Below are 23,692 nucleotides of genomic sequence, written 5' to 3'. Positions count from 1 at the left end.
TACGTAATTGTTGTTTCACTGCATTCAAACACTACGATTATAGTCTTCCTTTAGTTTTCTTTGGCATATAAACTCCATATAAAATTCAAGTACACTAGTATCAGTAGTTTTTTCATTAGATTCTGCAGATTTTTATCAGTCTCTATATTTGTAATGGTGTAAATAAAGTAAAAAAAAATTAGGGAGATAGTGCTCAATTTTATCAGATTTTCCTGAGATATCCTGGAATAATCTATGAGGTACCTACGTATGTACCGTATCACTGTATCTAAAGAATTCTTTAAAAAAGTCACAGATCCTGTCAAGTGTCATAGATATGTAATCTTATTCAGTAAATGCAAATAAATAAAGCAAGCCTTTACAAATGGAGAAAACACATGACAAATAGGCAAATTGTTGCTATTCAAAAGACTGAATAAGGATAGTCAGGAAGTCAACCATCTGGACTTTAAATATCAATAGCTGAATATGAATGATTAGCAAGAGAAAGAATTTAGTGTGCTTCATTTTACAAGACAGCCATGGCAGAAGAATGTTTCATCATATTATTACAAGAAAACTGGTTAGAGCCCATTAATCATAGAAAAGTAGAGATGAAATAAAAAAAATAAAATAAATACTTTAATAGACAAAAATGCCTAAGAGACTTTTTTTTACTTCATAACTTGCAAGGTAAAAGCAGTGCTTAAGTATGACCCAGAACATTAAAAATCTAAAAGATTAGATAAATTAGTTTTAGGAATCAATTAAAACAGACAAACACCAAATAATGAGCAAGATCCTTGACACAGGTTTGCATATAAGACCTAAACTGTGAGAGAGGCCCCTCATTTACATAACAGACTGACTTTGAATTACCTGATTTTCCTGAAAATAAGCCCTACCCTGAAAATAAGCCCTCGCATGATTTTTCAGATTTTTTGAGCATGCTTGAAATATAAGTCCTACTCCAAAAATACAGCCTAGTTACAGTTAATTAAAAAAGTAAGTGTAAATAATGTCCAGGCAGATATAAATGTAAAAAAGTAAAATTAATTGGGAATAGAATGCAGCAAGACAGATGTGACAGAATGTGATCTCATGACTATATTTGAATAAATGTCTATCTTTTGGTCAAGAATAAATGTAGATTGTTGTTCATGGAAAAATAAGATAACCCCTAAAAATAAGCCCTAATTAATCTTTTGGAGAAAAATTAACATAAGACCCTGTTTGGTTGCTCCCATATTTTCCTGAGCAATGTTCCGTTTTGCATGTTCCATTGCAAAGTCTGCATCTACGCTTTGGCCTAAAAGAAAGCCAATTATAAGCCCTGCTTGGTGCAAAGAAACTGAAAAATAAGGTTTATCAGTTTTGCTCAGATTTATGTACCATATATATAAGAAACAGAGAGTAATTCTATTCAAAAGCTAAGCATTTGCATGTGTACCATCAGAAGAGAAATGAGTCAAAAGATAAAACTCCATTCAATATAAAACACATCTACTGCATAGTAAAAGACTGTCACTCAAGTACAAAATGTTATAGTTTTCTCTTTTCACAGATTTTTATGAAATTCACTACAATTGGTTTTAGTAGGAAAGGATTTTCTGTAAATACGAGATCCACAGGGGATGAAGAAAACAAGTAAAGACATCCACTGCAGAGTGTGCACAGTGGGCTAACAACCTCTGGGGAAGGTTAAGGAGAGAAATAGGTATTGCAGCTGTTATGTCTTGGTTAAAAAAGTTCCCCAAATGCTAGAGAACTCTTGAAAGCTACCAGATACACACAGGAGAAAGTGCCTGGGAAACAATATAGAGTCCAGTTGAATATCCAGTTGAAACACTGGATATTATAAATCAAGCTGATTCTTTTTACATGGTGATGTAAACTGAGAAGGAGAAAAGGGACATAGACTTCTCTTGTAATACTGAGGCTGTTAACCCAGATCTAATGATTTGGTTAACTTATGTTCAGTTTAACCTGTCACCAGTTTAAGGAAGGTTTTGTCTGGATCACACGGAATTCCATTTGGGACATACAGCAGGACAGGAGGTAGTCTTCACTTTTGCTGCAAGAGTTTCATTATCGCCCCTTCATTTTGATTCAATATTCTCAAGAATCTTCTTCCAAAACACTTCAAAATATTTAGCTACTTAGAATATTCTTTTTCAAATGAAGTACGAATGTCTAGCCAAAACAATGGGAGAAATAACAAAAAATTATATTTTGTAAAATAAATCATCCTAGTATATAATTAATGATGTAACAATCTTCTTCTTAAGGGAGTGTTGTAATTAACCCTCAGTAAACTGCAGATGTCCATGCAGTCCCATTTTGAAGGGGAAAAGAGAAGAGAGTGAGGAAAGCTCAACAGCCATGCAAACAAAGGTAAATATTACACATTGAGAAGCATTTAGTATAGCTCTACTTATCGCTCCTTTATTCCACCCCTTTCCCCCATTACCAGCAAATTTATAGCTGGAAGTTAGTAATTTATGGCATCTCTATATTTTGCATCAATTAGTGAGGTTCTGTTATAGATAATGGGAGACATTTGCACATACTCCAAAACGCCTGTGTCACAAGAAAAATTAGTGTAGCACAATGCCAGAAGGAGATACTGCTCTAACAAAGAGTAGACGTAAAATATAACCCCTACACACTGATTTAGTTACCTCTTGAACATGCAAATGTTTTTATCTTGTTATTTGCAGTAACCTTGATCTCAGTCAAACTCTGTCTTTGATTTGATATTAAAGATCTGGGAAAAGTGACTGATCTTATACTACCATCTCAATATTGTTCATATACTCAGCAGTCACTTTGTTGTTCTCAAAATGTGTTTCTATGTTGATAGTTTTAAGGTGAAGTGGTACTTCAGAGATTGTACTCACATCTTGAATGATTGTATATTTAAGGGCTTTTTCCCAGGGCTTTCTTTGAGAAATAAAAGCAAGAACACTTGGAGAATTCACACTCTTTATGCACAGAGTAAATCATTTAAATTATAGATGCTCTCTATGGAAAACAGAATATATTTAGACCCAAGGCATTAGAAAAGAAAGATAGCTACTTTAGATTTATATCCTCAATAGAAGACACTTTGAAATTTTCTGGGAGGACCTGGTGCAATGTCTACTATTCTATTATTGTTTCCTGCCAATGACTACACAGATTATTCAGCCTGCCCAGGATGAAAAACTGGATGTAAGCTCATTTCCCTGGGAAGATGCTAAGATATGGCTAACTTACAACCCTTCTCTGCTTCCCATTCACTCTGAAAGATACTTTATCTCTTACCTTGACATAGTTTATCTTTTATCATTTACTAACTTCCTTCTGTTGTACTCAGACATCCTGTATTAGGAGAAGGGAATATTTTCTCATCTTTACAAGCTCATCTGTATTACCACACCAAAATTTCACACTCAAGTCCTACTTATAAATGTCCGTAAGGACCACCTGCCTGTACATTTCCAGTCTCCTACATGTGCATACTGCCCCATTTGCAGAAAAGAGCCTTGTGAGTCTTGTACACACCTGGATTGCATATATCACACACATACAGATATATATATATATATTTATATATATATATTTATATATATATATATCCTGGTTCCCACCAAACAGAGTTTAGAAGATGTCCACGACAGGCTATTTGGGACAAAGCATAACTGCTTTGGGGGTGACCCTGAATGAAGAACACACATGGAGTATTTCTCTAACTTAATAATAAGTGGGAAAGGATTATACTGCTTCCATGGGCAGAAAATAGCTCTGGAAATGTTAGTGCATTACCCATAAGCAATATTTAAATATTAAAAAAATGAGTAACGCATAATTCTTCTTGTATTACATGAGGCCAGAAGGGTAACTGTAGATTTTGCAGATACGTTGAGGCACAGTATATTAACAACAGCTTTCTACATACGCTAATCTTGACTTTGTATGGCTGCCATGACTGTCATTAATTTGAGCCTTAGGAGTGTACTAGATTGAATTACATGCTGCAATATTAGTCAGTTCTACAAACAAATAGCTGTGTTTTTTATGGATAGGATTAAAAAACTGTAACAGTTTGTGAAAACAATTTTTTCTCCAAGTTGAATAAGAACTAGTAACTATGATTATTTGCTCTCTCAGCCAACAATAGCTGTGATGCTGCAAATTTCTATAATATGCATCTTTATCTACAGTGAAGATTTAAACTTAGAACCTCCTGTATACAGTCCTATGAATGAAGCTTTTGTGAATTGTTAATATTCTTAGATACGGCACATACTTCAGCAAAAAGCACTGATGGCAGTCCAGTGCAAATTAAGTAACTGCTGAGAAAGTTTAAAAAATACAACTATACTGGATTTCCTCATGTGATACATATCCCTTATACCCCTTTCCTCTGTCTTCCTAATTGAAGACACTGTCAAGACATTTTAAGTATTTTTATACTGTGTTCCAGGAGGAATAAATAGCTCAACAGAGGAAAAGGATAACAGCAGAGAGATGTCAGCTACAACATCACTTTTGAACTCACAAGCTATTACTTTTATTATTTACTGCCATTATTACCATTTTGATCTGATTTAGTCTGAATTTAACACCTGTGTTTTTCCTTACTGATTCTGAGAACAGCAAGAAAACTTTTCTGAGCTCCTTTCAAGCTCCATCACAATCACTTCAGTGAAGAAATCATGAAGTTGCTTACCAGTCATGGATATATATTTATATGCATATATATATTTATTGAATATAAAATTCTATTAATAGCTTCATTTCAGGTAGTCAGGATGTCAAATTATGTTTTAAGAAAAAGGTAATTTTAATTTTTAGAGAGCAATGGTGAAAGTATTGAATAATGACATTAAATTGTTCTTTATGGTACCTGAAGTCAAAAGAACTATTTGTGTCTCCCTCAGGAAGTTGTTTTTTCATAGGTTTATTACAAAATCCACTAATCTCAAGAGAGGAAATAAAACCCCAGACTTCTGAGGAAAATACCAAATATGAGATCCAAAGGGTTAAAAATAGCTCTTAAATATAAGTTTTGAGTGAAAAGCCAGTACAGTAGCAAATTCTGCCTCCACATTTTTGTATTACTTTGGGGAGGAAAACAAAGCAACTGTTCAGAGAAAAATATGAGTTCTGTCTAATCTTGCCATTCCCAAAATATGGATATTCTTCACATTTAAGCACCTTGCTAGAAAGAGGAGACGAAGCTGCAGAAATAAAAATGATGATAAAAAATTCTAACCTAGAAAGTTACTTGTAATAGTTCAATTTACTTACAGTTAAACTGCATCTTTATATTGTTTTAGCATATCTGAGACTACAGTGAATTTCAGTCAATGTAAGTAGCCTGTGGTCAAGGAGAGCTTTCATCATTTATAGACTCTTGCTAAATTATAGCCTTCCCTGTTGCATCCTGACCTGTAGATTGAGTGCTCTGCCTTTATCAGTCTGAGACTGGATTATTCACTGAATCCTGCACAGGGCTGCATACAACAAAGCTCTTCTCCTAACAAAGTACAGAGGCAGGATTTATTGTGCCTATACAATGAAAAAAAACCTGCCTACCACCCCTTAAATGATAAGAAAGAGTTAAATACTAAATTTAGTTACCTCCTCATTTAGGATGTTACAGCAGACCCAGAAATACCAATCTTTCAGCATCTTTTCGTATTGCCTTATATCTTGAAGTTGATTAAAACAGAAATTCTGACCTAACTTCAGAAATCAATACAGCAAACAATCTCCAGAGTTTTTGTTTGGAATATCACATTGATTTGTAATATTTTGTCATTTGATAGATACTTCCATTTGAAAAGGAAAGGAGGATTAGTGAATTTGTTTTTACATTTATATGGGACTGTTTCTCAGTTGATAAAAGAAGCCCTACTCTAGAACTGAAATAAATGGATTCCTATCAACAGTTTTAAGAGGCTCATAGTAAACAAATACATATGGCTTGATCATTAAACCTACATTTTTGCTAACAATTATGGCAAGTCTGACAAATAAAAATGAATTCAAATGAAAAACATTTAAAATAAAGCTCTGAAATCATATCAAAATAAATACTAAAAGAGTAATCTGAATGTCCAAATTAATTATTGCCACTCTGTACCATTGCTGCTCTGTAGCAATTCTTAAAGTCCAGCCTGTACCCCACACTTTGGTGATTCGGACCTGCAGCCCACGCCCACCCATAGGGCTGACCAAGGCTGTAAGGTACATGAAACTTAGGTCATACAGTGGAAAAATTGCAACTGAGACACTGAATGGAGCAGCTCTCTATTTTTCTCTAATTGTGGAGGGATTACTGAGCACTAGCCACTAGCACACCAAAATTAATTAGGAAATAAAAAACAATAAGTGTAATGGGTAGAACACTGGAGCAGCTCATGGCTGAAGAGGGTTAAAACTCTGCAGACAGCTGAACGAAATTCAAAGTGTACCTCAATTTACATTTTCATGCAATGTATGCCGATTATCAGGAAGTACATGCTTTAGAAAGTTGCTTTTTCATAACAAGTGATTCTGATGCAGTTCACAGTATTAAGTAATTTGATTAGTTTGGACACAGAATAAAACATTAAAACCAAAGCATAACATTTTGAGGACTATTGTATCCTACACAAGCAAGAAACAGGAAATGTGGTTTTGATGATACAGAAAAGCAAATGTGAATCTATCCAGAAGTTCATGACAGATCTGCTCTGAAAAACAGCCTTGTACCTTTAGGTAAAGAATGCAGGCAGTAAATAGTTTGCAAATACTAACAAAAAAAAAAAACCAAACCAAAACAACAACAAAACAAAACAAGCAAACAACAAAAAACAACACAAAGCCACACACATAAACAAACAAACCAACCCCACGAACAAAAACCAACAAACCAAAACCAGCACGACTAGTTTCTATTAATTTCTCATCAGAGAATAAGGTCACAATAAAAGGTGATTAAATTATCAGCCTTAAAGCTAATGACATATTTATTGTTTTTTTCATTGGGTACTAGTGCATGAGCATGGTACAAGAGACAACATTAGAGCTTCTAAACAAAAGCAACAGATATTAAAAGGCAAACAATTAAGACTATGACCTTATTTCATCTGAAAACATACAATAATTAGATAACAGAGAATTGGAAAATATAGTATATGTAATGGTATCATGAAAAAGGGTACCCATTTTGGTTTAAAAATATTTAGCAAAACGTTTAATCGAAATAACATGGTCATTGAAGAGGAAGAAAATTAATCCCAGTGAAGAAGAGCTTTAGAAAATTTACCATGGAAAATGTAAAAACTTACAACCATCCTAGTTTGCATGTCTTTTTGAAAACTTGAGTTTTTTCAAGCTTTTAATTAATAACAAAATCTCTCAGGCTTTGCATAATAGTGCAACTGGGCTTGCTGCTCAGGAAAAGCTGTTAGTTTTACAAAGGGGAAAATATGGTCATGCAGGCTGCTTGCAAAGTAGAATTTTTTGAAGTCACATGCCTCTCAGGATTCTCACCAACCGCCTTTAGCAAGATATGCATGGTTTATGCACAGTGAGTATTAATTTTGGAAAGTATGGTTTTCATAGACTTCCGTTTGTCATGTGCTTGGCTCCTGAGTTTTTCACTGGAAACCACATTTTTTATGACCTCCTTAGATAAAACTTTGATCTGAAGGAAAAGAGTGAGCCAACAATCACAATGACCAGAGGCTTTGGACAGCTTTGTGGAAAAAAGCCGTGAGAATAAAACCAAGCAAACTAAATCATTATTTGCATTCACTTAAGTTTAAAGAAAGATATTTAAACTACAAAGTATGTTTGCAGGATGCACCAGAAGGAGTTATTGCTGACTAACAAATTGATAAGGACTAGTGAGGATATGAAATACCTAGCCAGAAGATGGCAAAATATCCAGAAAAAAAAGTATGTCCAAATCATAGAATCATAGAATGGTTTAGGTTGAAAACACATTTAAGATCATTAAGTCTAACAGTTAACCTACCACTACCAAGTCCACCACTAAACCGTGTCCCTGAGACCCTCATCCATGTTTCTTTTAAACACCCTCAGGGATGGTGACTCAACCACTTCCCTGGGCAATCTGTTCCAATGCCTGAGAACCCCTTCCATGAAAGATTTTCTCCTAATAACCAATCTAAACCTCCCCTGGCACAGGCCATTTCATCTCATCCTGTCACTTGTTACTTGGATAAAGAGACTGACACTCACCTCACTGCAACCTCCTTTCAGGTAGCTGTAAACAGCAATAAGGTCTCCCCTCAGCCTCCTTTTCTCCAGGCTAAACAGTCCCAGTTCTCTCAGCTGCTCCTCTTGTGCTCCAGATCCTTCAACAAGTTTGTTGCCCTTCTTTTGACTTGCTCCAGTAACCCAATGTCTTTCTTGTAGTGAGTGGTCCAAAACTGAACACAGTATTTATTTGAGGGAGCCTCACCAGTACCAAGAACAGGGGCAGGATCACTTCCCCAGTTCTGCTGGCCACACTATTCCTGATACAAACCAGGATGCTGTTGGCCTTTTTGCCACCTGGGCACACTGCTCGCTCATATTCAGATGGCTGTCAATAACACCCCCAGGTCCTTTTCCACCAGGCAGCTTTCCAGTCACTCTTCTCCAGCCTGTAGCGCTACCTGGGGTTGTTATGACCCAAGTGCAGGACCCAGCACTTGACCTCGTTAAACTTCATAAAACTGACCTCAGCCCAATGATCCAGCCCGTCCAGATCCCTCTGTATGACCTTCCTACCCTCCAGCAGATCAACACTCCCATGCAATTTGGTGTTGTCTGCAAACTTACTGAGGGTGCACTTGATCCCCTCGTGCAGATCATTGATAAAGAGATTAAACAGAACTGGGACCAATAGTGAGATCCAGGGAGCTGTACTTTTTCTTTCTCAACTCCTTTCTTGTAAACCCAGGGGCACTAATGTATGTAGTCCAAGAGGCCTCACTCTTAACAAAAAATCTTGAGAAATACAGATAATTAATTAAACAGATATGCTTCCAGGCAATAAGAACAGAATAATCTTTTAAGCAGATGTCTTAAAAAATGGTACTAGCGATGTAGCCTTAAATTACAGAGCAGAATATTAAGGTAAGTGCCTGTATGAAAAGTGCAGGGGCAGACAGTTGAGGCAGTGACCTGTTTGTCAGTGGTCTAAGCCCAGGAGTCAAAGTCTAGAATGTCAAATTTATGAGGTTACTCTAGCCTTTGTTAACAAATACAAACATTTCATATCTATATTTACGGGAGGCACAAACTATTTATTTCCATTGCCCCAGAGTGCCTGACAGCCTTCCTAGTCTTTTGAGAGAAAAGGGAATTATTTTTCTGTTACAAATGTATCCTGGAAAAGAAATGAAGTGTAAGTTTTCTATCACTTAGACTGTGATTAATTTGCTTATAGTAGATTTTGTGTCGAATTTCATTTGCTTAGGGCTAGTTTCTGGCACTGTCAATTACACTGAATCATACAGAAATTCTTAGTTATAGAAATCAGATTATTTGTTGGAGTCCCCCCAAGTGACAACATCAGCATGCATAAAATGGTCTTATGTTCCTTCTGGTTCCCTTATGAGAGACAATTTCATAATGTAAAGGAGCAGAACAACTTAAAGATAAGCTAAATTCCCCTCCTTACTGATTGGAGGCTTTGCTGTCTGTATTCACCATCTTACTAAGAGCTGTGAAAAATTATACTGAAAGGTAACGTAAAAGCAGGTGCTGGAAAGACAGGGACAATGTGTGATCAGTGACTTCTTGTACATTAAGGTATTAGTGGCTTCAAATCTTGGAACCTGATGACCAGTTACCTTATTCAGTCATGACACAAATTGCAAAGGTTCACAAACTTTGATGTTTTTCAAAAGGCTGTTTACATTACATTTACATTAAGACAAGGGGCAATGGGTGCAAACTGGAACATAGGAGGTTCCACTTAAATATAAGAAACTTCTTCATAGTGAGGGTGACAGAACACTGGAACAGGCTGCCCAGGGAGGTTGTGGAGACTCCTTCTCTGGAGACATTCAAAACCCACCAGGACACATTCCTGTGTAACCTCATCTAGGTGTTCCTGCTCCAGCGAGGGGATTGGACTTGAGAAAGATCTTGAAGGGATCTTTCAAGATCCCTTCCAATCCCTAACATTCTGTGATTCTGTGATTCTGTGTGAATATTCAAGTGTCTCCAGGCTGCAGCTCCATTGCACCCAGAACATATGGGAAGGGTTTTAAAGGCTGTATGGAGATAACCATACCATCTTCATAGCTCCCAGTTATTTTCTGAGTAGGAAAAATCCACAACTGTATGACTAGGGAAGATTTTCCACTTCCATTTTTTAGCTCCTAGTTGTAGAAAAACTGGCTTCAATGGAATTCTTTGAAAATAAGACTACTGAATAAAATCAAAAGGGTATTTATTTTAAAGAATGTATGCATTTGAAAGATGACTTTCCTCATACATTGCTCACTATTTGCTGAAAAGGTCTTGGACATCCGTTATAAGTAGTTCATTCTATCAGGTACTTTCAATGACAGAAGAATATATTCACTCTGTAGACACACACAGAAGAAACGCCTGGAAAATGAGGCCCTGGTCTTGGTAGCTCTGGGTACTCCATAATTACTAGTAGTATATAATCACCAATTCCATCTTTGAATTGAGGGAAAAATAGGACAAGTGTAACAGTTGCATTACTAACTTATTAAAAGATTAAAATATCCCATTTAATTCCATTAGAACCTATTAGGGTTCATCAGCTCATTTGGACAATCACCCTCAACTCTGCTAGCAATCTATGCATATTGTGCCTGCATAAATAAGCCTCACCCTCAGTGATGGCTTCCACTGACACAGCTCCATCGCCTGCCATGAGAGCCGGCTCATCAGCTGGTGACCAAATCAGGGCAAAGAGGGCACATGCTTTACTAACAGACTTGTAGATCTGTCTGGGATCTTGGCTTCTGACCCAAGCTGTCTTCAGAATACACTTTCTAAAGACTAAAATAACATTCACTGGCTGCTACAAGAAACACATTGGACTGCCCCAAGTGTTGTGCCTGGTTGACTAATGAAGAAATACAGCAAGATGACTGTTAGCGTGCTAGAATGTGATGGCCCCCATAGAGAAAGTATCACCTTTCTCAATGAATGCAAACCCTAAATCTTTGTATGTCCTAAGAAACAAAACTCTATTCAATTTTGCTGATCCCTTCATATAATTACTACCAAATAATAAAATTCACTTTCTACCTGCATCTGACAAATTTACGTGGAATGTATAATTTAGACATATTGGGACAGATAAAGCAGACTGATAGAGGGGATGTATACACTAGGCTGTGAAATTACATACACTACATTATGACAAAATGAAATTTAGTTGTATATGGTCCGTTAGAAGATAGATTTTTCATGAGTTTTGAAAATAATCTGCATTTTCTATTTGGCTCACTTTTAATTCTGAGAAAGATTAATAATTTTAAGCACTTTTAGGACCATAGGATCTGGGCTACCAGAAGCTTCAGAGGGGAGGTGCTGAATTCTCAGCTAAAGAAGGCAAGTATTTGACAACGATGTCCAGGTTTAATAATTTTCTAAATCAGAGACAAAATTTTTTACACCTCACATTTAGATGATCTTGCCCATTTCAGAGTTAGTACCCTTGATTTAAGGTTTATTGGCTTTTTCTGATGTTATTCATAATAAAAAGAGATTGATGCTACATTTCTCTTCGAGTACATTTAATTCAGCAACATTCTCTACTTTCACACTACTGTCATTTATCTAGATGGCAAAACATATCTCAATCCAAAAATATAATCCCTGGCTATTTTTATGATCAGAAAAAGAGTATCTGATCAAGAAATGGAACAAATTGTATGCCACATAATGGAAAAAAAAAAAATGGTGACGTTGAGAAGTAATAACCTTAAAGAATAAGTATACAATTTTATGCTAATTACAGATAAATCAATGAAACGGAATCTGTGCTGTGCAAGCTATGGCACATAAAAGTGCAACTAGTCAATTTATGCAGAATATTCTATATATTGTTACAATTTCCAGTCATTTTCTCCACTCTGTGCCCAATTAGATTTTCTATATCCTCAAAAACTACTCCCCTATTAGTTTTTCCTTCAAGATTCAAAAAGTAATATTGAGAAAAAGTAGAAAAGCCAACAAATAAAATGTTGTACTTCATTTTGCTGTGCCCAAGGGTTCTCAATGGAATGAGGTTCACATACGAGCAAATCTGAAAAGCGCAATGTACACTCAAGCTAATTTGTGAGTTTCCCCTAGCTTCAAAAGGGGGATTATTGGATCTTATTTTTCTGGAGTAATTGGAATTTAAAAATATTCACCAGTTTATGTCTTTTATCAATAAGAAATGAAGTTATACTAATGAAGTAGAAAAGAAGACTTCAAGAGTTTCAGTCCTTTCCTCACCAGAACTACCTTCTAGTATTTCTAGATAGTTCATTCTGTAAGACAGACTTCTTTTGCTTCTCCACTGAAAATGTTTGTTTCTACATTACAAAAATTTTGTTAATAATATTCCCCGAAGATATTTACAACATCTCCATTTGATCAAGTCTTAATACATCATTGGTTTAGTACAATTTCAATTTTCCTTTCCACCATGAACTTCATTGCAGACAGCTGGTTATTTAATTTGATAAAACAAGCCTAACTCCTATAGTCTCCGCACTTTGTTTGTAAAGGACTTTGCTTAATAAATGAAAAGGTTTTATTATTTGTACTCCATTCAACGGAGAAAATGTTCAACTTAAATAATGCAATTAAAGGTGAGAAGAGAGTAATTTTCTACAAGCTCTCTCTGATGGTTTTATCAGTAGGAGTCCTAAACCTTTAAACACTTCCACAGTAGCAATCTGTTCATTTATCACTCTCAGGTTTTATTTTAGCAGTCATTACAACCTACATGAAGACACTTCTTCTAAATGTCACAGGCCTATAGGAGGCCTGACATATACCTAAGATACGATTTTTTAATTCTAACAACTTTAACAAATAGTAGCTACATTGTTTCAAGCCAGTGGCATTCCACACAGCTCTGTTTAGAGTTTTAGCCTGAAATATCCTGGCTAAGCAATAAATTTTTTTTCTTCTGATATGAAATTCACAGCTTACATAGAAAACAAAATCCAAATCAGGATGCAAATGATATTTGTCGTCAATAGTTAATTCAACATCAGGTGCTATAAGATGTTCAGATACATACAATTCTTGACTATTTACATAGATACATAGACACAATTTCTATTGGAGAAAATAGCTCATCTGCATCAGCGTACTATTTTTGGAAGACCAAATACACACAAGTTACTGAGCAACTATGAAAAGCCCTTCATAACAAACAGAAATTCATTTACATCACTGAGTGTGATACCCACAATCCTTCATATATAGTTAAATAATTTCCTTATCATTCTGTCATTTATGTACTAACTCTAGAAGACTGCTAGTTTTAATCCTAAAAGAGATTAAAAAAAAAAAAAGTTAGGACAGTTAGATGTCTGCAGTGAAGAAAACAGGGAATTTCAACAACAAACACTCTCTGCCATGACTTCAGGTTATTATGCCTGCTCTTAATGCTAATTTCTGTGAAGCAAGTAGTAAAATACAACAAGATTATAAATACCTGGAACAAGAATCTAGAACTTATAAAAACACTAAGCATGAAGCCATACAAAAAAAAACCAACAAGCTCACAGAAGTGCAATGGTCTTGATAATATTTCAAACTAACAGACAAGAGAAAAAGATAATTTTTAAAAGTACCTTATTAATTTCATAAAACAATATAGAATTTTAAATGAAGTTATCTGTAACTTGTACTTCCATATTGCAACAGTGTATGTTTGAAGAGGAAAAACATAACCAAAATTCACAAATAGAAAGTAATTTGGAAGCTTGTTTTAATTAATAATAATAACAACCAAATATAGAATTTCTCATTGTATTTGAAAATCATATATGGAAGTGTCATATACATATATTGACTGCAATTGAAAGCAGACTTACTCAGCAACAGATAAGTTTCAAAAAAAAGGACTCACCAAAACATAAGGAAAAGAAAATGACCAGAGAGGACTACCTATTGAAGGATACTTCCTAAATAACAATTTAGATATTCTGTGCAAGTTCTTGAGTCTAGTTAGGTAATTCTGATGCTGTAAAAAATGGATGGGAAAATGAAAAGATATTGTAAGTCAAATATCAAAAGGAGGAAAAATGCATGATAGGAAGCTCAAGCATGGAGTGTGCATGGGGATTTTTGTTTTGTTTTGTGGTTTGTTTGTTTATTTTGTTGGGTTTTGAGGTTTGTTTGTTTGTTTGTTTGTTTGTTCTTTCAAGATAAAGCATGGATTTTAATCAACAACGAATAATTTTGAAGTAATATTTTCACTTTTTGTTTCCATTTCCACAGAAATTAAAATGAGTTGTAAATAAATAACAGACTTTTTTCTTCTGAATAAATTGTCATGATCCTTTCAGGAACTTCAATGCTCAGCTTTGGAGATGCATTTACCTGTATACACACGTGAAACCTTCCTTACAGTTTTACTCTTGAAATGTACCCACATTCTTGCCCATATCCCCTTCCTTTATTGCTCTTTCTACTCAGGGATTCAAGCCAGTCCTCTCATAACTCTCTGAAAGCACAATCCAAAATCCTCTCTGCATTTTGCAGTCTTAGTTCTGAAAAAGTTTTGAGACAATTTACATTAAGTAAACACTAAAATGCTCTTTACAATAAAGCTTTGATTATTGCAAACCTAGAAGAAATTACATTCCTCCCAGGTAGCTGAAAATCTTTTCTGACTACAGCACGTAGAAGGGGGAGGCTTTTCTGCATGGCTTCAAGAGTAGCATGGCATGGTGGTAGCTAACATGCTACCAAATTTTCTCTTGCCCATTCAAAAACCTCTATTTGATGCAACAAACCCTACATGAAATCATTAAGATGGGTACGTATATTTTTTATTTTCCTTTTGCAAGCTCTTGCTTAATAACTACAAACAAAAAAGCCATACAGAAATTGCCCAAAATGTCTAATTTGTAGCATATCAAAGCCAAAAAGGAAACAAGTTAAGCAAGTTTTAAGTTATTTTGCCATTACAGAACACTATTAAAACACTTCAATCCATTTATTTAAACCAGGCAGTAAAACAGTATTCGAAACTCCTAAGGAAATGCCACAAGTCAGTTACTACCAATTTCATGCATATCTTGAGATATAAGAAATCAGAATGCATACTGGTGATTTCTCAATGTAGATGCTGAACTCCAAAAACAGTAAATCAACAGAAAAAGGAGTTTATCTTGCAGTGATGTAATATACACTTACTAAAAATAATAACCTACAAAACTATTAAAAAATGGTGTAATTCCAGATTAAACCCTGGACAATAGTTATTTGTGTATCAATTTATAAAGTATCTTTTACTAATTTGTCTTACAAAAACAATTTTATGTCAATAGGTTTAGAGAGATGCATTCCAGCTGAGAATCTAGCTCTACAGATATCTGGTTTTGAGTTTTGCTTATGCTGTGATGTTTTCATTGCACTGTAACACTGTTTATGAGCCTTCAGTTAGACATAAGGTATGTTTGCAATGTGTCCCTTCATTGCTCTCTGGCGATAGTTTATTGGATTTAAGTTATTGAAACACATCCATTAAAGCCAAAAGCAGACATTGATGAACTTTGCTAAGTAAGGATAAGTAAATCAGTACCTTGCAGAAATGAACTTTATAATTCAATATCTTGATCAAATATTGAAACCTTAATGTAAGACAGATAATCCTCATGGAGTCCTTACGGAGGGTTTACAGTTGAACAACGCAAATAATAGGATCATTGACAAATTTGATATTATCATAGCCCATGAACAGGCTGTTAAACATTTACTGCCATTTTTATACAAAATTTAGCCTACAGACACTAACACCATAATTCAGATTTAAGTCTTGGACAGCTGACACACTAAGGAAAATGTGAGTTTTATGATACGTATATGTACTATTAAAACTGGGGCATCGTTCACTTTTTTGTACCTTATGTCTACTTTCTACAGACACCAGTTACATTAAAAAGAGGTGCTGCCTCCTGTGCTCCCCCATTTCTGATTCCATTCAACTGCCCTAAGAACCATGGATGGTTTTAAAGCTTTTTGTAGAAATAAGATAAATCTACTTCAAATTAGCTGACTGTTTCTGGCTAACAGAGCAGAGACGAGCCAAGAAGAAAAAGAACAAAAGAGGAAGAAACCTTCCTTGTTGACCTGTGATCCAGCTGCCACTGCCAGTGCAAAATATTGCACAATGCAAGATCTGCCCAAGTTCTGAGCTCATGGGGAGCCTGGAGGTCACGCCATTCAGGAAGATTGATCTCCCAGGGTCATCCAACTCCCACAACTCAAAAAGATGTGGAAGCTGAGAGGTCTTCCCTGTCATAACAGCAAGATCTTGCTGAGTTTATAAGTGAAACCTTGCAATTGTGAGACTAAACTGCTGACTCTCAGGCAAGGGAAGGTTTCAGGACTAAATGGTGGACATGAAGCAAAAGTCCCTATCTTAGTGATCCAGCAAAGTCCTTACTTTGTTTAGCTGTAGTTACCTGTAGTCCCATTTTCCCCCATTTTTATTTCCACTTTGAGTACTGTATATTAAAAAAAAAAAAATAATTTGGCATCTATTTTCTGTTTTCCTTCTATAAGAAACAAAGATCAGTTTTTTAGACTAGCTAATAGTGTTTTAATCTGCAAACACTGCCTTGAAGTAAAGATAAGCAAAGAGCAACACCAGCACTAGCCTGTTCTCAAAGCAGAGGTGAACAAATGACGCAAAAGCTATAATCTCCCTTCAGCTCTCCAGTTAGTCTCAGGTAAAAATGTTCAGAACAACACACTTTCCAAGGGAGTTGTCTTGGAAACCATGCTTTTAAACTGTGCTATTAAACAAGTATGGGGAGGTAAAGCCTCTACCTTCTCCACATGCCAAGGATACTAGAGAAGATCTGTAAGTGCCTTGGAGACTGTTCTGCACAATCACAGTACTTCTCCCAGTGGAAGTGTCAGTGCAATAATCCCTTCCTGTGTGCAGGCTTGGTTGTAAACTGGTTCTTAAATGGGTCAGACTTTTCATAAGATTTAAAGATATGGGTGTGTATAGATATACACCTTTAATGATATGTATAAACATAGATATACAGCATTGAAACATCTTGGCAATGCCCATATTATGCTTTTATCATAATGTCTCTATTGCTGTCCCTGTGACAGTACTCTGTATGGTTTTATTGGGGTTTTTTGACATTTATGTTGAGCCTGCATTCATTAATCTTACTTTATGCTTTAGTTCCTTCATTTTGATGGGACATCCTTCTTTAAACAAAAGCTTGCTAATTGATTCATATAGTTTTAATGACATGTAGCAATGAGTGAAATTTTCAGTATCTTTGAGTATTGTCTGAGTAAACCCATTAATGTTCTTCTGTTACGAAATACAGTAAATAACATACTTGTGTGTATGTTTTTATATATTCCAAGTTTCATATTGCACATTCCGTGAGGCCATATGTTGGCTATGAATGGAGACAGATACTGAATTACTATCTATGAATTATCTTACACTCAAAATTTAACAGTATAAAATATTTACAAAAGAATTAGGAGCCAAAGTATGTTTCCCTTACTAGTGAACTCTTCTTGGTGGAAGTAGCAGATGCAGTAAGGCCACAATATTTTGTCATCTATTACTTCCACTGTCATAGGCAAAGGCTCCAAACCTTTTGTTACAATTAATATCTAAGGCCAAAACAATACATTTCCATGATATTATTCATAGCTGCTTCTTTGTTTGCTACTTGATTATGGCAAGCAATAACACTATAGTAAGTTTTCATATTTTATCAGAAGACTAACGTTGCCTTGCTTTCACACAAATATCTCTCCTTGATTTAAGTGTCACCTTCATCATTGTAAAAATATAAACAAAGATGATTGCGCTTATGAAGAAAAAGACTGAAAATATGAACTGAGTATAACACAGAGACTCAGAAGAAGGAAATACATAATAATAAAATAAAATAAAATAAAATAAAATAAAATAAAATAAAATAAATAAAATAAAGTAAATCCCCTCCTAAAAGTTTCTTGATTTTATATAATATCATTACTCTGTGTGGAATCATGGATTCTCCTCATAAATATAAACTGGGAAAAATAACATTTTTTCTCTCCAGCTATGTTAGTAGTTGCTTCAAAATTATTTTACAATCTAAATCAAGCGTGTGAGTATGTTTGTTATAGAACACATGGAAAGCTAAGCAAAGTAAGAAACATATTGAACTAATGAACATGAGCAACAAGCTATTTTTAAAAAATGGCATGCAATATTTGAGGAGAATAGGAAATATATGTTAGAAGAAAATCTACTTGTCTAATTATAAATTATTTTTCTACATCATAGAGACTTTGAATGTATGTATACTTAAACATTTCAGTATAACACTACAGGATAAGTACATACCAGACCATAGAAAGCCTTTTAGTATTGAAGTGGAGGCAATTTCCTGTCTTAGCTTCCTAGTTCTCATTCCAGTTCCTCTTACAGGTGCAAAACACAGACCTCTTCCTGAATGGATATGCTGCACTTCTCTTCTAAGAGAATTATTTTCTTTAACAACAAAACCAAGAAAGTTTAACATACCAAAAAAGTATTTTAAAGTGAGAGAGTCTTAATTTATAATTTTAAATAATATTTTGGTATCTGAAAATGCAATGTGTTTTTAAAGTGCCCTCTCACACTTTAAGTAAACAGACACCAAATACCTTACTCCAAAATCAATAATATGCTACAAAAGTTCTACAGTAACAGGTCTTAGTATGTGAATAACAAAATGAATGGCAAAGTTCCTGTCCATGTAATGACAAACTTCCCAGGGAGGCAGCCATGGTCCCAAGCCTGACAGTGTTCAAGAAGAGACTGGACAAGGCCCTGAGACACATGGTGTGAACTGTGGGGTTGTCATAGGCAGGGACAGGAGTTGTACTCTATGATCCTTGTGGGTCCCTTCCAACTCAGGACAATCTATGATTCTATGAGTCTATGACTGGTAAGGTATATACAGCATTCCTCCAGATCAGTTAAATTATGCTTTAAATTCCTAATCTTTTTGTGAAGAATCTTTTGGAATGACATGTGTGTTTATAAATGACTCTTCTATATTTTATTTGCAATTTTTTACTTACATATTTGGGAAAATATTTTTTTTTTTTCTACCAAAGGTGGTTTTTTTTTTTTTTTTCTGCACTAATTCAGCTATTTAAAGCCACTTGTATTTTAATAATTAAGATAAAAATTTTTTCTATCTTTTCATTAGCAAGTGTATGTGGTATCTATATCAGTAGCTTTGATTCAGTTTATTCCTTTGGCTATAATAAACTCATTTGATACTATTGCTAGCATTTCAGCTAATTCCAAGTTGTAAACTCTTCTACTAGCTCAGCATAAATCCATAACTGCACTGATTCACTTGGAAAGTTGACTTAAAAGTTTCTTTCTCTATAAGTTTTTGTAAACTCACTTTTAGACTACAAAAAGCATTTTTCCCCCAATTGTTCCATTGTCATGGTATTAAAAATCATGCTTTGTATCAAGGGAAGCTTGTTTATATATCACAAAGCCTCAGTGAAAATGTAGTTTAGTCAGGAGCAGTGCACTCTCGTAATGTACTATGATATAATTAATCACCGAAAGTTCCAAAAAAAAAAAAAAAGTCTCATTTTGCAAAGAAAAAGAATGTCCTGGACATACAAACTGTGGTGGAGTGAACTCTACATTATGGAGATAAGAGAATTTGGCTTTTTATTTCCCTGCACTATCAGGAACTAGAAGGCAATGTTGCAAACCGTTCAGTGATGCAGCAAGAGAAAATAAACTGTTTCTTACTAACCTCATCCAAGTGGTAAAGAGTGTTATTAAGTTTAGAGGGAATATACGTCCATTGATTTTCTGTCAGGGTGTCAGGGACTTCAAGAAAACAGAGAGAGCTGAGACATTCTCCAAAAGTGAAATGTAAGAAGTAAGCTGAAATGTGAATAACAGGGAATAATGAGAATGGAAACATTAATAATTCTTATTGAGTGGCCACTTCTACATTAGTTCCACAGAAAGTGCTGAAGAGATCACCAGATTATTACCTGTGATAACAAGCAACCACAGCTTGTAAATCAAACTTGTGTTCATCTTTGTTTCTAGCTACCCTGCCTTCATGGAAAGCAGTTCTAAGTCCTCTCCTCAGGGATTGGAAACCCACTTCTGATTTTCAAATGATCATCAGTTACATTTTAAAAAAATATTCTTCCTCAATGCACAAATGTCTCTCTGTCTCTAGTGGAAATACCTTCTCAATCAATGCAGTGACTGCATTTCTTTTTTTCATGGCTGTTCATTGATATCCTCTGACTCATAAAGATGGGTCTTCTTTCTTTTCTTCTTTATATTCCCAAAAGATAAGCCTCATAACAGGTTCTAACAGAAATTCCTTAGTCCCTCAGTGTGTAACATTGCACTTCACAATATCATATTACTGTGCAAAACTTTCTGACAACAGTGTAGAGAAAGAAATAATAAATGTTCCCTCTATTGCTTGCTGTCCAAATTTTGATATGAAAGCCTAGAGCATCACAGTTTACTTTCCCTTAAAAAAAATTCTGCTTAAAACCAAAGCTCTACCAAAAGTTCTGTTACCCTATAGCTCTCAAACCAGGGTATCCTGTTTACCAAAAAACTTCTCACACCATGAGAATCGAATCCAGCACTTAGAACAGCATTTACATGGCAATTGTTCCTACTCAAGTCATTATTTAGGGAAGTAGACACCTACTAACACTCATGCCAGTATTTCACTTGATGGTAGGTGTGGGAAACTCTTCTGTCTAGAACATAGGCTGAGATTGCTTAGGATTTTTTTTAAAGGAATGATCCAAAGGCAGACTGATAATATGTGCTCAGAGACTGCAGATAACCTTGCCCTGTAAGCTCATTCTGCATGAGCACTCCCAGTTTTTAAATGTATTGGCCTGAACTGCCCTCCTTAAAGAAATAACATGGAAGAAAAAGCAATTGTACCTCTAATAAAAGTTTAGATTGGGAGCTGGCATGGTAACATTTGTTTAAATCAGTAAAACTGTTGCATATCACTATACTACACTGCATCATCTCTAAAGAGGAAAACTCAATGCAGATTAATGCACATATGGATTGCAAGTTACTAAAAAAGATCCTAAATTACACTAAGAGATTTAGACTTACTGTATGTTACAACATTCACACTTTGCAGGGTACTATTGTCATAATCTAAAGTGTTGTCGTGACATTTTACTGCAGCCACAATCCTAAATTATGTGCTCAGAACAGACTGAACTACATGGTTTTGAAAAGAATACAAACATTTTGGGTAGAACAGTAAAAAAACGTTCCTTTGAACGGTACCTCTCAAATGGTTCATGTGGAATGAGGAAGCACTATCAGAAGTGCTGGAGGAGTCCTTTTTGACAGAAAATCAAGAGTTAAGCAAGGGGAAATTAGGCACATGGCATAATGAACGAAAGGAAGCAGAAAGCAAAGGGAGAAAGTAACAGTGAAGGGAGGGAGATAATGGAAGAAAGGACCAGAGAAAATGAACGGTGATATAAGCCAACAGAGAAATCCCACATATGAAGAAGAATGTGAACAAAATAGATGAAAAAAATTGAAAAAGCAAAAGAAGCCAAGGGGGGGAAAAGGTGTTAACAAGTGTTAATCAGGAAGAAGAAAAAGAGTATCACAGAAAAATGAGAGGCAATATGAGAAGAAACGTGGCCCTGGGCTCACTGCTATTAATTTAATTAATAGTAATCTTCCAGTCTCTGACTTCCCTGCTACAAGGCTGTTCCTGCTCATTGCAGACCTTCGCAGAGTACTGCTACCTTTGAATGACTCTCTGGGCTTTTTAACTAAAGGATTTCAGTGTCTGGGGTTTGGGATTGCACAATTGCAAATCATATTATACTACAGTTATAAACTTCAGTTTCGGGGGATAGATAGATTAGAAAAATGACCCCAAAACCACTCTTTTCATATAGCAATCTTTTTTCTTTCTTTTTTTTTTTTTTTTTTTTTTTCCCCCACAAAGCAAACTCCAAGTTCTACTTGATTTTATTATTATTCAGAACCTTTGTTTACAATGGTTAGCCTAATTGCTTCTTCAAAGATAGCATTATTTTGACATCTTGAGTAATAATTACTGAAGAATCTTCGAATCAATTTGCAAAACCTTGGGGTAATTGTTGCTCCTAAAATTGTGGAGAATGCAGGTTCAATTTAGGGCCTGTTTAATGAGACTGCAACAGTTTAGAAGACAGCTAAATATAGTGCTACATATTGCTGTAGTTCATTTCAGCTGGAGTACCAGTTATTCATATTCTATTACTCATAATTTCAAGGAAGTGGAGGGAAAAAAATTCATTGACCTTGAACAACCTCAAATAAATTTGGTCTATAAACTTTGATATATACTTCCTTCTGACTTCAATACCTTTTTCAATGTGGAAGTTCTCTTCTAAGAATAATAAAAAATGACCATTTCATCAAGATTTTGAAACTACTGACACTGAAACTTTAACTGAGAAAAGTTTACTTTGGTGCATGGTGATTAGTATTAATTACTAATTTTATGCAAAATGACATGCCAAATTAATTAACGATGAGCTCTTTTGGTGGATATATGCCAAACCTCAGATCGTTTTGGGCAGAAGTAACATGGTATTAAAAATTTAACATGCTGTGGGATGTTCTGGTTACACTGGTCAATCATTAGTTTCCTTTGATCCCTAGAAAGTAATTCTTGTTGCACTCAGCTGTAACTGATTGCAAACAGCTTTTTTATTCAGGCTCCTAAAGTACTTTTCCCAGTTGCTTTCCTGTGATTGAAACTATTTGCAGTTACACGCTTTATCATACAGCACAGGACCATTGCTTTTCTGTGACTATACACTAATAGTCATTTAATACTATATGTTAATATGATTTGCATTTATAGTGTTGTTCGGAAAGAAATACTAGAAGTACAGCAATAGCAAATATTTTAAACAATCAATGGAAATTGGGGGAAACAGCAGATGTGCAAAATATTTCTTTTTAATCTGTAATAACTAAGAGTAATCTCAGTATTTTACACTTTGAGCAAAAATATAGTTATTAAAAGCAAATATTTTTACTTTGGTCAGGATATAAGCATGCATTTTATGTAAGTTTGTATTACCACACTACTATTACCACATTAATTATTAATTATTGCTATTTCATTGATTTTATTCTAAATCTGGGAAACAGCTTTTCCTTGCTGTAACCAGATTTCTGGAGGGGTAAAAATAGTGCTTTACAGCTTTTTATTATGGAGTAAAACTGTGTTTGAAAATTTAGTTAAATCTGTAAAAGAAAAAGTTTAAATATTTAATTTCAATATAAAATCAGACAATCACAGAATCATTGAGCCTGGAAGGGCTGAATCTGGAGGTTGCCTAGATCAACCCTCCTGCTCGAAGTAGGATCAGCTAAAAGCTGGATGCTCAAGGCTCCATACATGTGTGCTCTGTCTTTTGAATATCT

The sequence above is a fragment of the Nesoenas mayeri genome (genome assembly GCF_963082525.1).
Source record: "Nesoenas mayeri genome assembly, chromosome: 4".
Classification (NCBI taxonomy): Eukaryota; Metazoa; Chordata; class Aves; order Columbiformes; family Columbidae; genus Nesoenas; species Nesoenas mayeri.
This window is presented reverse-complemented; position numbering follows the sequence as displayed.